This window comes from Phascolarctos cinereus, unplaced genomic scaffold, assembly GCF_003287225.1.
Source record: "Phascolarctos cinereus isolate Bilbo 61053 unplaced genomic scaffold, phaCin_HiC Scaffold_4;HRSCAF=312, whole genome shotgun sequence".
Lineage (NCBI taxonomy): Eukaryota > Metazoa > Chordata > Mammalia > Diprotodontia > Phascolarctidae > Phascolarctos > Phascolarctos cinereus.
In genome coordinates, this window is record NW_027555847.1 from 631,727,887 (window position 1) to 631,740,748 (window position 12,862).

The 12,862-nt window shown below is 40.2% G+C and overlaps 1 pseudogene; it reads right to left on the bottom strand.

Moving 5' to 3' along the window:
* Nucleotides 1-7,091: 7,091 nt before the first annotated feature.
* Nucleotides 7,092-7,291, bottom strand: LOC110216069 (H/ACA ribonucleoprotein complex subunit 3 pseudogene; annotated as a pseudogene).
* Nucleotides 7,292-12,862: the final 5,571 nt, after the last annotated feature.

The window sequence follows — 12,862 nt, forward strand, 5'->3', positions numbered from 1 at the left end:
TAAGGAGGTGGGCAGTATGTTTCATCATGAGTCCTCTGGAATTGTGGCTAGTCATCGACAATGATATCATACAGGATTTCTGGGTGTTCCTGTATTGCCTTGAATGCTCTTTCTGCTGATGTAATCACAAATACCTTCTATATTTTAATATAAAATTTTCATGAGTTGCTATGCAGGGGAAAAAAAAGTATTACCTAATGCTCATAAACCTCTTTAATTGATCTCAGCAGGGTGAATTTACTGGGCAGAAAGATGTTGTGATGAACATCAATGATAGAAGTTTCCTTGAGTCCTACTTCACCCTGTTTCCTCCACCCTTACCCACCCCCTAACTTTAAGCTGGTCCTTAGGTAACAGGTTTACAATTTGTTGCCATCCCAAATGCAAAATCTCTTCAATTCAGTAGGCTCTCCAAAGCTTCTGTTGTCCTTGGTGTAGCCTTCAAGGACCTTCCGCTCTGCCCACTCTAAGATGAAGCATCAGAGAACTTTAGTGGAGGACTCTGGAAGCAATGATATTCTGAGACTGATTCATGTGACAATCCCAGACTGTTTCTCATACTTTAGACTCACTTTTATATAATGGGTGCCAACGATTAGGACAGCAGAATCTTGTTTAGCATGTCTCAGCCAAAAATGTCAAGAATAGGTGAATTCCTAGACTGCATCTTCCATCTCCAGGGAACAACAGTGGATTGAGGAAGGCAGTTACTGGGAGCAGTGGTTAAGAGTACTGGACTTGGAGTCAGGAAGACCTGAATTCAAAGTTCCTAGCTTACTAGCTTATGTAAGTTACTAGTTTATGTAACTCTGAGCAAGTCATTTAACCTCAGTGTCTCAGTTTCCTCATCTATAAAATGGAGATAATAATAGCACCTACCTCTCAGGGTTGTTGTAAGGATCAAATGAAATAGTTGTAAAGTGGTTTGCAAACTTTAAAGTGCCATAGAAATGCTAGCTAGTATTATTGTTATTTGGCTCATTGTTTCTTTCAGTTGACAGAAACTATAATGAGTTGTAAGAATCCTTCAGGAACTGTGAGCAAAAAGGAAGCAAAGGGAGTGGCTGAGGGTGGAGGAAACAGGATGAGGTAGGGTTCCAGGAAACTTCTCATCACTGATGCTTCTTACAACATCTGCCCAGTAAACTCACCCTTGCTATTGTCTTTAAGACTGGACCATATTTCCATTTGTGATGTTTGCTTTTCTGGATTTCAGACCCAGCTGCAAAAACTGGCTTGGGGCTAGGAGTTGGCAGAAAGGGTATTGTCTGCAGAGAGAGAGAGGGAGGGAAAAGGGGAATGAGAGAGAGAGAGAGAGAGAGAGAGAGAGAGAGAGAGAGAGAGAGAGAGAGGGAAGGAGGGAGAGAGAGGTGAGGAGAGAGAGGGGAAGGGTCCTGGGGAATGGAGGGAGAAAGGAGGAAAGAAGGTAAGAAAGAAAGGAAGAAATAAAAGGAAGGAAGATAGAAAAAGAAGGAAAGGAAAGAAAAGAATAAAAGAAAGAAAGAAGAAACACAGCAATAACAACAATGAAGAAAATAACTCACCCTGACGAATCTAAGTATGTTTAGTGGCTTTGGAAGTGAAAGATATGAGGCCCAAATAAGACATGGCAGGCTTTGGAATCTTTCTTTGGTTGTTTTTGAAAGCATTGCAGTAGGTCCAAAATCACTTTAGTTCTGAAAATGAAATGCTAGAGTGTCATGGATTCCTGATGAATGTGGCCCAGATGTTTCTGAGCGATTTGTTTTCTTAATGGAAAATGGCTGAGCTAATAACCTTTGGAAGACATTTTTGCAGCCAGGGCTGAGGTCTGCTTTTCTTTTATACTTTTTGTTCATGCTCGTGTGTTATTTTTTTCTTCCCGTTGCTCTGCATTTCATTTTAGGGGGATTGGAGGAGGAAAGGGAAGACATTGAATGTAAAAAAAAAAAAAGAAGTCAACTGCAGCCTGTCTAAATAACCAGAACAAAAATCCCAAAACCAAGACATTTTGACCTGAATTCCAAATGTGTCCCTGACTCACCCTGTTGGTGCTGCAGGATTGCAGAGGGCCTGGAGTCCATGTGTTCATATCTTCGTTGCAGAGACACTCTAAGGCGGATGCTGTGGTCTCCAGTGTTCATAGATCATAGAACTTAGAGCTGGAAAGGACTTTAGAGATCCACTTTCTCTAATCCCTTCATTTTGCAAATGAGTTAATACTCCCCAAGAAGTTAGATGGTTTTCCAAACCCTGATCTTCGGATTCGAATTCCACCATGTTGGATGGTCCCTACTAGATGGGATGTAGAAAGAGGAAGTAGCAGGGGCGGTAGGGGCCTCCAGCTGCCAGCTGGCTGCCTCTTGCCCTGCTCAGGCTGACATGTGACCTTGAACATGACACCTCTCATGCTTTTCTTCTTTGTTTGTTTTCCTTCCTTTTAGGTGAGGAGGTATTGGAGACAGAATAGAGTAGACTGTGATCTTGTAAGTTTCAAAAGGTCAAGAAAGCCATGAGGGGTTCAGGAACTGGAGTCTGTCCCAGAACTGGTTTATCCAAGCCAGATGAGGCACCAACATAGCCCTGAGGAGTGAACAGCTTGACTCAGCCCAGTAGTGGATTAACAATGAGACAACAGTGTTCTACTGCAGCGAGGAAGGGATTGACTCTGTCCTTCAGCCACACTGCATTCAAAAGTAAATTTGGTGGGAGAAGGGAAGGAAGTATGTATTTATATAGCACCTCGGCATTTTGCAAATATTATCTCATTTGATCCTCACAACAACTTTGGGAGGTAGCTGCTATGGTTATCCTCATTTTACAGTTGAAGAAACTGAGAAGACAGAAGTTACGGGGCTGGCCCTGGGTCACATGGCTAGGAGGTATCTGAGGCTAAACTTAAACTCAGGTCTTCCTGGGGCCCAGTGCTGTATCCGATGTGTCACCTAGCTTGCTCATTGGTGGTGTGAATACTTTGTGCAACCACTTCAAGCTTGAGTCAGCTCTTCCCAAGGACCCACATGTTACAGGACAGAGTATGCCCCTGATTTAGTGGAATGTTTTGTACTTCTGTTGTATTTATATCTTCTTAGTAATATCATTTTGTAAAAATTAATTGCTTTTAATTGGTTAGATGATATTGTGATACTAGGTCCTGGATCAATCAATGGTATGAGGGAGATACTAACTGTAACTGATGATTGATATTAAGAAGAACATACTGGAACAGAAGTTCGAATGGATAGCATTAGGAAAATAATCTCTACCCATCAGGGGCTACCCCTTGAACACTGAGGGTGGAAATATAGCAATACATATTAGGAAGTATATTGGCAAACTTCAGTGAGTCTTGAGGAAGCTGACCAGGCTAGTAAAGGGACTAGAAACCATTCTAAATAGAGTCATGAAAGAAACTGGGGTTACTCAGTCTGCAGAAGAAAGTACTTGGGATGGGGTCAAGTCCAGCAACAAGCATTCATTAAGAAATTACTATGTGCCAGGCAGCTGGTGGATCAGTGGATAGAGTGCTGGGCCTGGAGTCAGGAAAATCTCAGTTCAAATCCAGCATCAGATACTTTATAGCTGTGTGATCCTGGGCAAGTCACTTCATCTCTGATAGCCTGACAAAATGGATCCACTGGAGAAGGCAATGGTGAACCAGTCTAGTATCTTTGCCAAGAAGACCCCAGATGGGGTCACGAAGGGTTGGAAACAACTGAAAGGACTGAATAACAACAAAAACATATGCTAAGAACTATGCGAAGGCCTGGGAATACAAATACAAGCACAAAGAAGGAAATCCTGCCCACAACGAGCTTGTATTCCAGCAAGGGAAGAGAATGTGTAAGAGGGAGCTGAAAGGAGGATGGAGATGAATACATGGCGAAGCTGGTGCTTCCTTTAAAATGGAGAGTCGAGGAGGAACCAGTCAACAGAGGGGAGGCCAAAGGGGTAGTGTGTCCTTCAGTGTGAGGAGTCTGGGGCTTGGGAGGTGGCAGGGTATTTGTTGGTGATGGAGTATCAAATATGGTAATTTTTTTTGAAAAGGCAATGCAGTTTACTGGAAAACACAGTGCGTTCGGAGTCAGAAGACCTGTGTTGGAATTCTGGCTTTGCTATCTGTGTGAACTTGGACAACCACAAATTGTATAAACCTCAGCTTTTTCATTTATAAAATGAAAGGGTTTATTTCTAAGGTCTCTTCCAACTCTAAACCTTATGCTCCTAAGTGAAAGCTACTGTGTAGAAGATGGAATATTTGTTTTACTTGACCTAGAAGGACAAAACTCTTAGTAATAGGTAATCATCATCATCATCATTAGTATTTATATAATATTTTAAAGTTTATAGAATGCTTTTCAAATATTATCTCGTTTGTTCCTCATAACGATCCAGTGAAGTAGGTGCTCTTATCACTCCCATATTATAGATGGGAGACTGAATCTTAGAGAAGCTAAGTGGGTTACAGTCTGAGGTAGGATTTGAACTCTGGTCTTTCTGACGCTAGGTTCAGTACTCTTAAACACTACATTACCTAGCTGCTGCTCTAGGTATGGAGGAAGAACAGGTAGATATTGCAGAGAGGTAGAATATGTTAAGGTAGTATAATATGGTGGAAAGAGCCCAGAATTTGGTTTCAGAGGACAGCGATTCAGATATTGGCTTTGTTACATACTCATTTTACTTTGACTAAATTGTTGAACCTTTCTGTACTTCAATTTTTTTCATCTATAAAACGGGTGTTTTTGACTATTGATCTTTAAAGTTCCCTCTAGCTCTAAATCTATGATCTTATAATTTAAATTTGAAATGTGGAAAATCATCCTAAACAATTAGAGCTATCCAAACACAGAATGGGCAGCCTTGGGGCTAATCTGCTTCTCATGGTTGTAGGTCCACCATCATCTACTTCCTCTATCATGTCCTTGTCCTATGTTGATTGTTATAGGCCCATGTTCTATGTGGTAGCCCTTCAGATGCTTAGGATATAAGATTTAGAGCTACCTTAGACATAGGCCCCTTAATTTATAAATGAGTAAACTGAGGCCTGCAGATTTCAAAGTGATTTGTCTAAGTTCACACAAGTAGCAAAGCCAGATTCCCAACAATGCAATTTTTCTGACTCCAAACTCAGTATATATTTCCACTACACTGTACTGCATTTGTGAAGACAGATAGGAAGCCACAGCGAGCCTAGTGGATGAATGAATGAATTGGTTGTGCATAACATTGATCCATAAAAATTCAAGAACAGTACTTTTAATAGATGTTGTCATATTAAGTAATTTTAGTAGCCAAACAGCACAAATGAAAAGCTTTCAAAATATAGCCACCTAACTGAAGAAATTAAAACCATGTGGGAACAGTATGATGAGAACATGTCATCCCTACTCTCCTGTCTACTATGGTAGTTGTTCTGAAGATGCTTTCATTGACTCTAGAGAGGATGAGCTGACATCTCAATATCCTTTTTTGGTTATAAAAGTCTTTTATCCACCTTCATGAGTACACAGAAGAATAAATACAAAAGAGTAATAGCAAGATAATGACTTGTCCTCCCACTGCTTCTACATGAATGCCCTTAAAAAGATGAGCACGAGATAATAACAGTAACAACAACACGTTTCCAAAGTACTTTTTGAAAAATATTTTGTTTCTTCCCCAATTACATGTTAAAACAATTTTTAACATTCTTTTAAGAGTTTGATTTCCAAATTCTATCCCTCCTCTTCTCTCCTGCCCTGATGGTAAGCAATCAAATATAGGTTATACATGTGCAATAATGTAAAACATTTCCTAATTAGTCATTTTGTACAAGTAGATTTGAATAAAAAAAAGAATGAAATAAAGAAAACAAAAAATAGCATGCTTCAGTCTGTATTCAGACAGTATCTGTTCTTTGTCTGGAGGCTGATAGCATGCTTCATCATGAATCCTTTGTTGTTGTCTTGTATCACTGTATTGATGAGAATAGGTAAGTCATTCACCATTCTGCATTGTACAAATATTGCTGTCACTATGTACAATGTTCTTCTGGTTCTCTTCACTTTATTTTGCATCAGTTCCTATAAGTCCCAAAGTACCTTTAAAGTTTACAAAGAGCTCTCTTTTTGACAATCCTGTGAGGTAAATAGTGACAGTATTTTTATCATCTCACTTAATGGAAGAGGAAACTGAGGCTCACAGAAATTAAGGGACTTGCCCAGGACCACACAATTAGTAGGTGTCAGAGCCAAGACTAAAACTCAGGTTTCTTTTGGCTCCAAGTCTGGTTCTCTTTTCACCCCCTAATTACTTCTAATACTCTCCAATCTATTCTTCAAGATTGGCCCAAACACTACCTCCTCTGTGAAAACCTTCCTTGATTCAGCTGGAAATGATCCTTCCTTTCTCAGATCTTGTCTACCTTTATATCTGTCTTATATACATCACATTCTGTTATGTATTTTAGCTATTTGTAAATGTACCATGGTCTATTCATGTTCATAAGGGTATGTATGTTATATATCCCCATTTCTTTAAAGGTGGAAGGTTTGCAAAGCATTTTCTTCACCATAGCTTTCTGACATAGGCAAGACATAGTACAAGCGGTAACACCCACATTTTCCAGATGAGGAAACTGAGATGCTGCGAGATTAAGTGGCTTGCAATGATCTAGTGTCTAAGGTGGGACTCAGACCCAGGACTCTTGATTCCTATGTGATAGTCTTTTAACCACATCCCTCTATCTCTTGTTAACTAATCTAAAAAGTTTTATTATTGCCATGTTTTTCTACCCAAGTCATTTCCCCCTAAGCTGTCCTTTCTGTTGAACCTTTCCTTTTTTTTTTCCTGAAATCATTTTAGCTTTAATAGCCTCCAGCATTGATTAAAGAGATATGTCAACTTTAGGCTTTTCATTTTAGGTTTATTGCTGCCTGGTACAGATAGGAACACAAGCAAATTGAGAATAGATTTCAAGAAGCAAGTGTACAAAAGGAGTGATTTCAAAGTTGTGAGAAGGGATTAAAAGTCAAAGATTTGAACTCTTCCTACATGAGATCTTCCAGATGTAGGCAGAGGTTCTTGGGTCAGAGTCTCTGGTGGTTGCCATTTCTTTGTGGGTTGGTAACTCAGAGGACCAATTCTGCTTGTTGGGTCATGAGAACCCTGCATCTCTTCTTGATAGAGATACAAAGTCTTGACTATTCACCATCTGGGGAGAATCTGGCCAGGTGAGCTGAGCAGCTCTATTGTCCTGCAGGGTCTAGCTGTTTTCTTTTAGGATGTACACCCAGTCCCCTTGCTTGTTGAGGTAATACTGTAGAAACATCTTGGCCGATTCGCTTTGGAATCCAGATATGCCACACAAAGGATTGCTCTTCACCTCCGCCTCAGCCTTGGAGACTTTGCCTACCTGAACCCTTAAAAAAACTGACAAGATTTAAGGAAAGTCAGTCAACAACACAACCTCTGACAGTGTATACTGTCTTCCACATTTGCAGTTCCCACCTCTCTACTTAGGGGAGGAGGGTGTGTTTCCTTGAGGTTAAGCTTGTTTATTACAACGGCTCTCTAGTGTACTGTTCTCTGGGTTCTGCTTACTGGACTATGTATCACTACGTAGAAATTTCCCCATGTTTCTCTAAATTCCTCAAATTTCTTCCTTGCTGTGCAAGAGTATTCCATTCTGTTTACATGCAATGAGAAGCAAGATGGTAGAGCGAGTAAAGAGCTGACCTCAAGGCCGGGGGCTGGGTTCAAGTTCTGCTTCTGACATACTAGTTGTGTGGCCCTAGGCAAGTCGTTTAATCTCTCAGTGATCTATTGTAACACTTTAAGATTGTAAGTCACAGAGTCAACCTGCATTGGTAGAGGAGGTTTCTTGATGTGGGAGCTCCTTATACGAATGAAATTACAAGTTCAGTCTTTTTCTTATCCAGCCATTCCCCAGTTAATGGACACTGACTTTGTTTCTCCTTCCTTCCTTCCTTCCTTCCTTCCTTCCTTCCTTCCTTCCTTCCTTCCTTCCTTCCTTCCTTCCTTCCTTCCTTCCTTCCTTCCTTCCTTCCTTCCTTCCTTCCTTCCTCTCCTCCTCTCCTCTCTTCTCTCTCTCTCTCTCTCTCTCTCTCTCTCTCTCTCTCTTCTCTCTCTCTTGCTTTCTCTCTCTCTCTCTCTCTCTCTCTCTTGCTCTCTCTCTCTCTCTCTCTCTTGCTCTCTCTCTCTCTCTTTTTCTCTCTCTCTCTCTCTCTCTCTCTCCTTCCTTCCTTCCTTCCTTCATGCAAATATACCTTTGAACAAAGTATACATTTGAGCAAATCACTAGGAAATCTGCCTGCCTGGTCTCTCCAGCATACTAATGCCATCTCTACTAACATCAAGGTTAAACATAGGGACACTGACATCAGCTTGTTTGTGATTCTGAGTCCTTGGTGAATTAGTTCTGTTGGCTGTCCGCCATCCTGTTAGATCAGCAACAAACAGGAGTTGCCAAGGTATTTGACAGGAGGGGATAATTATGGAGATGCAGGGGAAAATGGCTTTAGATGTCTTTTACCATATTTCTCATTATTCCTTTGTTGTGTCATGACAGAACTGGAGGAATAGTAGAAAGAGCATTGGACCTGAAGACAAAGGGTCTGAATTTACTTTAATATGTAAGAACTCATGTTTACATAATGTTCTACGAACGAGAATGCATTTTGCTCTCTACCAACCCTGTGAAATAGGTGGTATAAGAATCATTAGTCCTATTGTACAAATGAGATAACTGAGTCTAAGAGAAGTGATATGATTTGCTCATGGTCACGTGGCTAGTATACGTCAATCAGGATTTGAAACCAGATCTCCTGACTTTAAACAAAGTATTCTTTATACTCCACCTTATATACTGCTAACTCTGCTTTTACTTAGCAGTTGTGACACCTTGAACAAGTCATTTAACCTCTATGAGTCTGTTTCCTCATCTGCAAAATTGGCATAATGACATAGGCACTACTTACCTCAGAGAGTCTTGGTGAAGATCAATTCAGATAATGCATGTAAAGAGTTCTGAAAACTTTAAAGTATTGAAATATTAATTATATATTTATACTGATTTATCCCATTGTTTATTTATATACCTCATTATTTATTTATTTATTTATCCCATTCCTCTCCCTATTGAAAATTTGATACAGAACCCAACACAAACCATTTCAACTTTTAACTTGTAAGCCCAAAGACCAAGAAAAATATCTTCTCCTTGCCGACTTGATGTAAATTGCTCATGCCCAGAAAGTACTGCATAATTGTACTTTTGATTGAATAATAATAGTAATACCTACATGTGTATAGCTATTTGTATTTTTCATATCTATCATCAATGAGATATTTTCAACAACATGGTGAAGTCTATGGAGGTGAGCTTTATTCCCATTATTCAGATGAGAAATTGAGGCTCAGAAAAGTTTTTTTTTCAGGCCAGATGATTATTGTCAACACAGAGCCGGGGACAAGGGACATTAACTAACAATTTTGGTACTTGGTGTAAACACTTTGAAAAGTGCCTAGGAAGGCAGCAGGAAACCTGCCCTGAAAGTATCTTTGTGATTCATGATATAAAAATGACTCAAATAATTAAGATAAATTCATTTAAGTGGGAAGAGGAATTATTTAATAGAGTGGGTTTTGTGATACTGAAAGAGTGGTTCTAGGATAATAAAGATGTACTTATTTTGGTATCTTTTACATTTTGACGCCTTGTGGCAAGGCCCTGATTGTCCTTCCTTAGTTATAGCTGTAGTCAGTTGAAACCAATTCTTTTGACTTTAGTGACATTTCTTTTATATCATGCTGCATGTATAGAACTTGGGCTGCTCTCAGCACAGGGCTTTCTTATGGAAATAAAAACATAGGGAAACTCATGCAGGAATATCCAACTCCGATGGACACATTGCTCTGATATGAAGAGTTCTTGCTTGGCTTTCTTTTTGACATTCAAAGAAAACTAGCTTTGTAAGCATCAGCATAATGAACCAGCCCAGATTACCAGGGAAGAAGCCATACTTCTTCCCACCATTCTTTGCTGGTGGCAAGTAACACCAGGTAAAGAGAACACGTTTGACTTCTTCAAGGTTGTTGCTTGGTATTACTCACTTTTAGATCCTTGGCTTCCTTATTTTGTTAAAAGAAAATAGGGTCATAGAGCTAGTCCTGGAAATGACTTCAGAGATTGTATAGTCCAATCTCTCCATTTTACAGATGAGGAAACTGAGGCTCAGAGAGGTTAAATAACTTGGCCAAAGTCACAAAGGTAGTGTCAGGAGCAGGATTTCAACTCAGCTCATCTGACTCCAGAGGCAGTGCTTGTTATATTCCATGCTGCCTTTTTACTGGTCTACTTTAGTGCCCAGCTGATCATTGTGTGATGGTGCCCAACACACATAGTGTGAATGTGTGACCATTCATAAGGCAAAGGCTAAGAAAGATTAATTGAATATGCTAATCCCTTCTATTATTCAAGAGTTAAATTATAATGTATTATTATAATTATATTATACTCAAGAGTATATCTATTCAAAAGTTATAGCAAAAACAGAAATCTAGCATTTGTGTTTTTTTTAAATTTAATTTTATTGTGGTTAGACTGAGAAGTGGGAAGACAATTTCTTGGTCACAGAATCATAGAATATTGGAGTCAGAAAGGACTTATCCTAACCAAAATTGATTCCTAACCTGGCTCTGCCCATCTGGAATTTACTACTTGGTCACTTGCACGGGACAGGAAACACCAAAAGAAGCCCCCAAAACATAAGGTTAGGCTCGCCTCAGCAAGAAGCATATTTTAGTGGTCATGTGCTTACAGCAACATAGAACTCTGGGTGGGAGGGTGGACGTATTTCTCCCCTGATTTGACTCCCAGCACACGGCTGGGAACAGTCTACATGTTTCATAGCCAGAAAGGAAGAGACAGACTTTCTGATCTTATATCTCACTCCTCACCAAGTACTCTTCCTCCTGGCTGTTCCACAAACAAGAGGCTACATCTCTAGGCTCCAGGCATTTCCTCTGGCTGTCCCCCATGCTTGTAATGTTCTCCCTCCTGTACTCCTCCTACTGACTTCTTTGGCTTCCTTTAAGTTCCAACCAAAATCTCTTAATCCCAGTGCCTTCCTTTGTTAATTATTTCCGATTTATCCTGTATATAGCTTGCTTTGTATATAGTTGTTTGCATGTTGTCTCCCCCATTAGATTGTAAGCTTCTTGAGGGCAAGGACTGTCTTTTGCTTCTTTTTGTATCCCTAGCACATAGCACAGTGCCTGACACATAGCAGGTGCTTTATAAATATTTATTGATTGATTGAGAAAGGAGGGGCCCTTTTGTACCTCCACTGAGTGATCATCTCCTCTGGCCCCTCAGCTAGTCAGGAGGTCTCACAGTGCAGGCCTCTCAAGGATGAGTCATAAGTGCTTGGAAACTGCTCCCAAGTAGTGTTCTAAATAGAACCAAGAAGGGCAGCTGGGAGCATGTTTTATATGATGTTTTGTCATAATAGGATCGTAGCTTTAGAGCTGGAAGGAATGAGCTCATCTAGTTCAAACCTCAGGGTAGCTAGGTGGCATAGTGGACAAAGTGGCGAGTCTGGAGTCAGGAAGATGTGAGTTCAAATTTGGCCTCAGGTACTTATTAGCTGTATGACACTGGGCAAGTCATTTAACCCTGTTTGCCTCAGTTTCCTCATCTGGAGAAGGAGATGGCAAACCAGTCTAGTATCTTTGCCAAGAAAACCCCAAATGGGGTCACAAAGAGTTGGACATGACTGAGATAACTGAGCAACAACAAAGAATCCAACCTTGAATTTTTATAAATGAGGTAACAGATCCGGAATAGTACAGTGATTTGCCCAGTCACACAGGTGATAAGCAGTAGAGCAGGATGCAGCTGAAACCCACACAGGAGTATCAGACCAAGATGTAAGATAGGAACCCAGCTCATTAAGGTCCTTTCCCTTTCTGTTGATTCTTGTCACTCTGAGATATTATCATGCCAAGCTATTTCTGCAACTTGCTGCAATGATTAATTTCATGCTTCAATTTAGATGACACATGGGATGTGCCTTCAATGGTTTACTGGCAATTAGGAAGGAAACTTGATTTACATTTAGAAAGGCTGAGCAGCTTCAAAGACAGTAACTTTTTTGATTTGATTTGAGAAGTTTCACTCAAAGAGGACAGTGTATAAATGGGCAGCAAATATTATCCAGGAAACTAGAAGGCCTGTTCTCTGCTGCCTGTTAGCTGTGGGACATCATGCAAGTAGCAACCGTTCTGTACACTGGTGATCATAGTCCCTGCTCTGCTTGTCTGTCTTATGGCGTCATTGAAATGATCATATATGATCACAAAGACTGATGTGGATATGGTTTACTACTATTAGCTCTATCTTGTCCTTTTAAAAGAGTAACACATTTCATTGAGTCTTATAGAGGCAAAAGTTATAAGTGGTAGATAGGTTTTGAATCCAGATCCTCCTGACTACAAGGTGGGGGAGCTAGGTGGCATAGTGGATAAGATGCTGGGCCTAGTGTCAGGAAGACTTATCTTCTTGAGTTCAAATCTGGCCTCAGATACTTACTAGCTGTGTGACCCTGGGCAAGTCACTTAACCCTACTTGCCTCAGTTTACTCAGCTGTAAAATGAGCTGGAGAACAAAATGACAAACCATTTCAAGAGTACCTCAAATGGGGTCACAAAGAGTCAACCATGACTAAAATGACTGAACAATAACAAAACCATATGACTTTGAGTCCAGTTGCCTTTCTGATCATAGGGTTCATCATCTCCTATGCCCTGCAGCTATTTGGCACTGATTTCAATAAGAATTTGAAGCAGTTTAGAGGCAGTTGTGTGGAGTGGAGAGAGA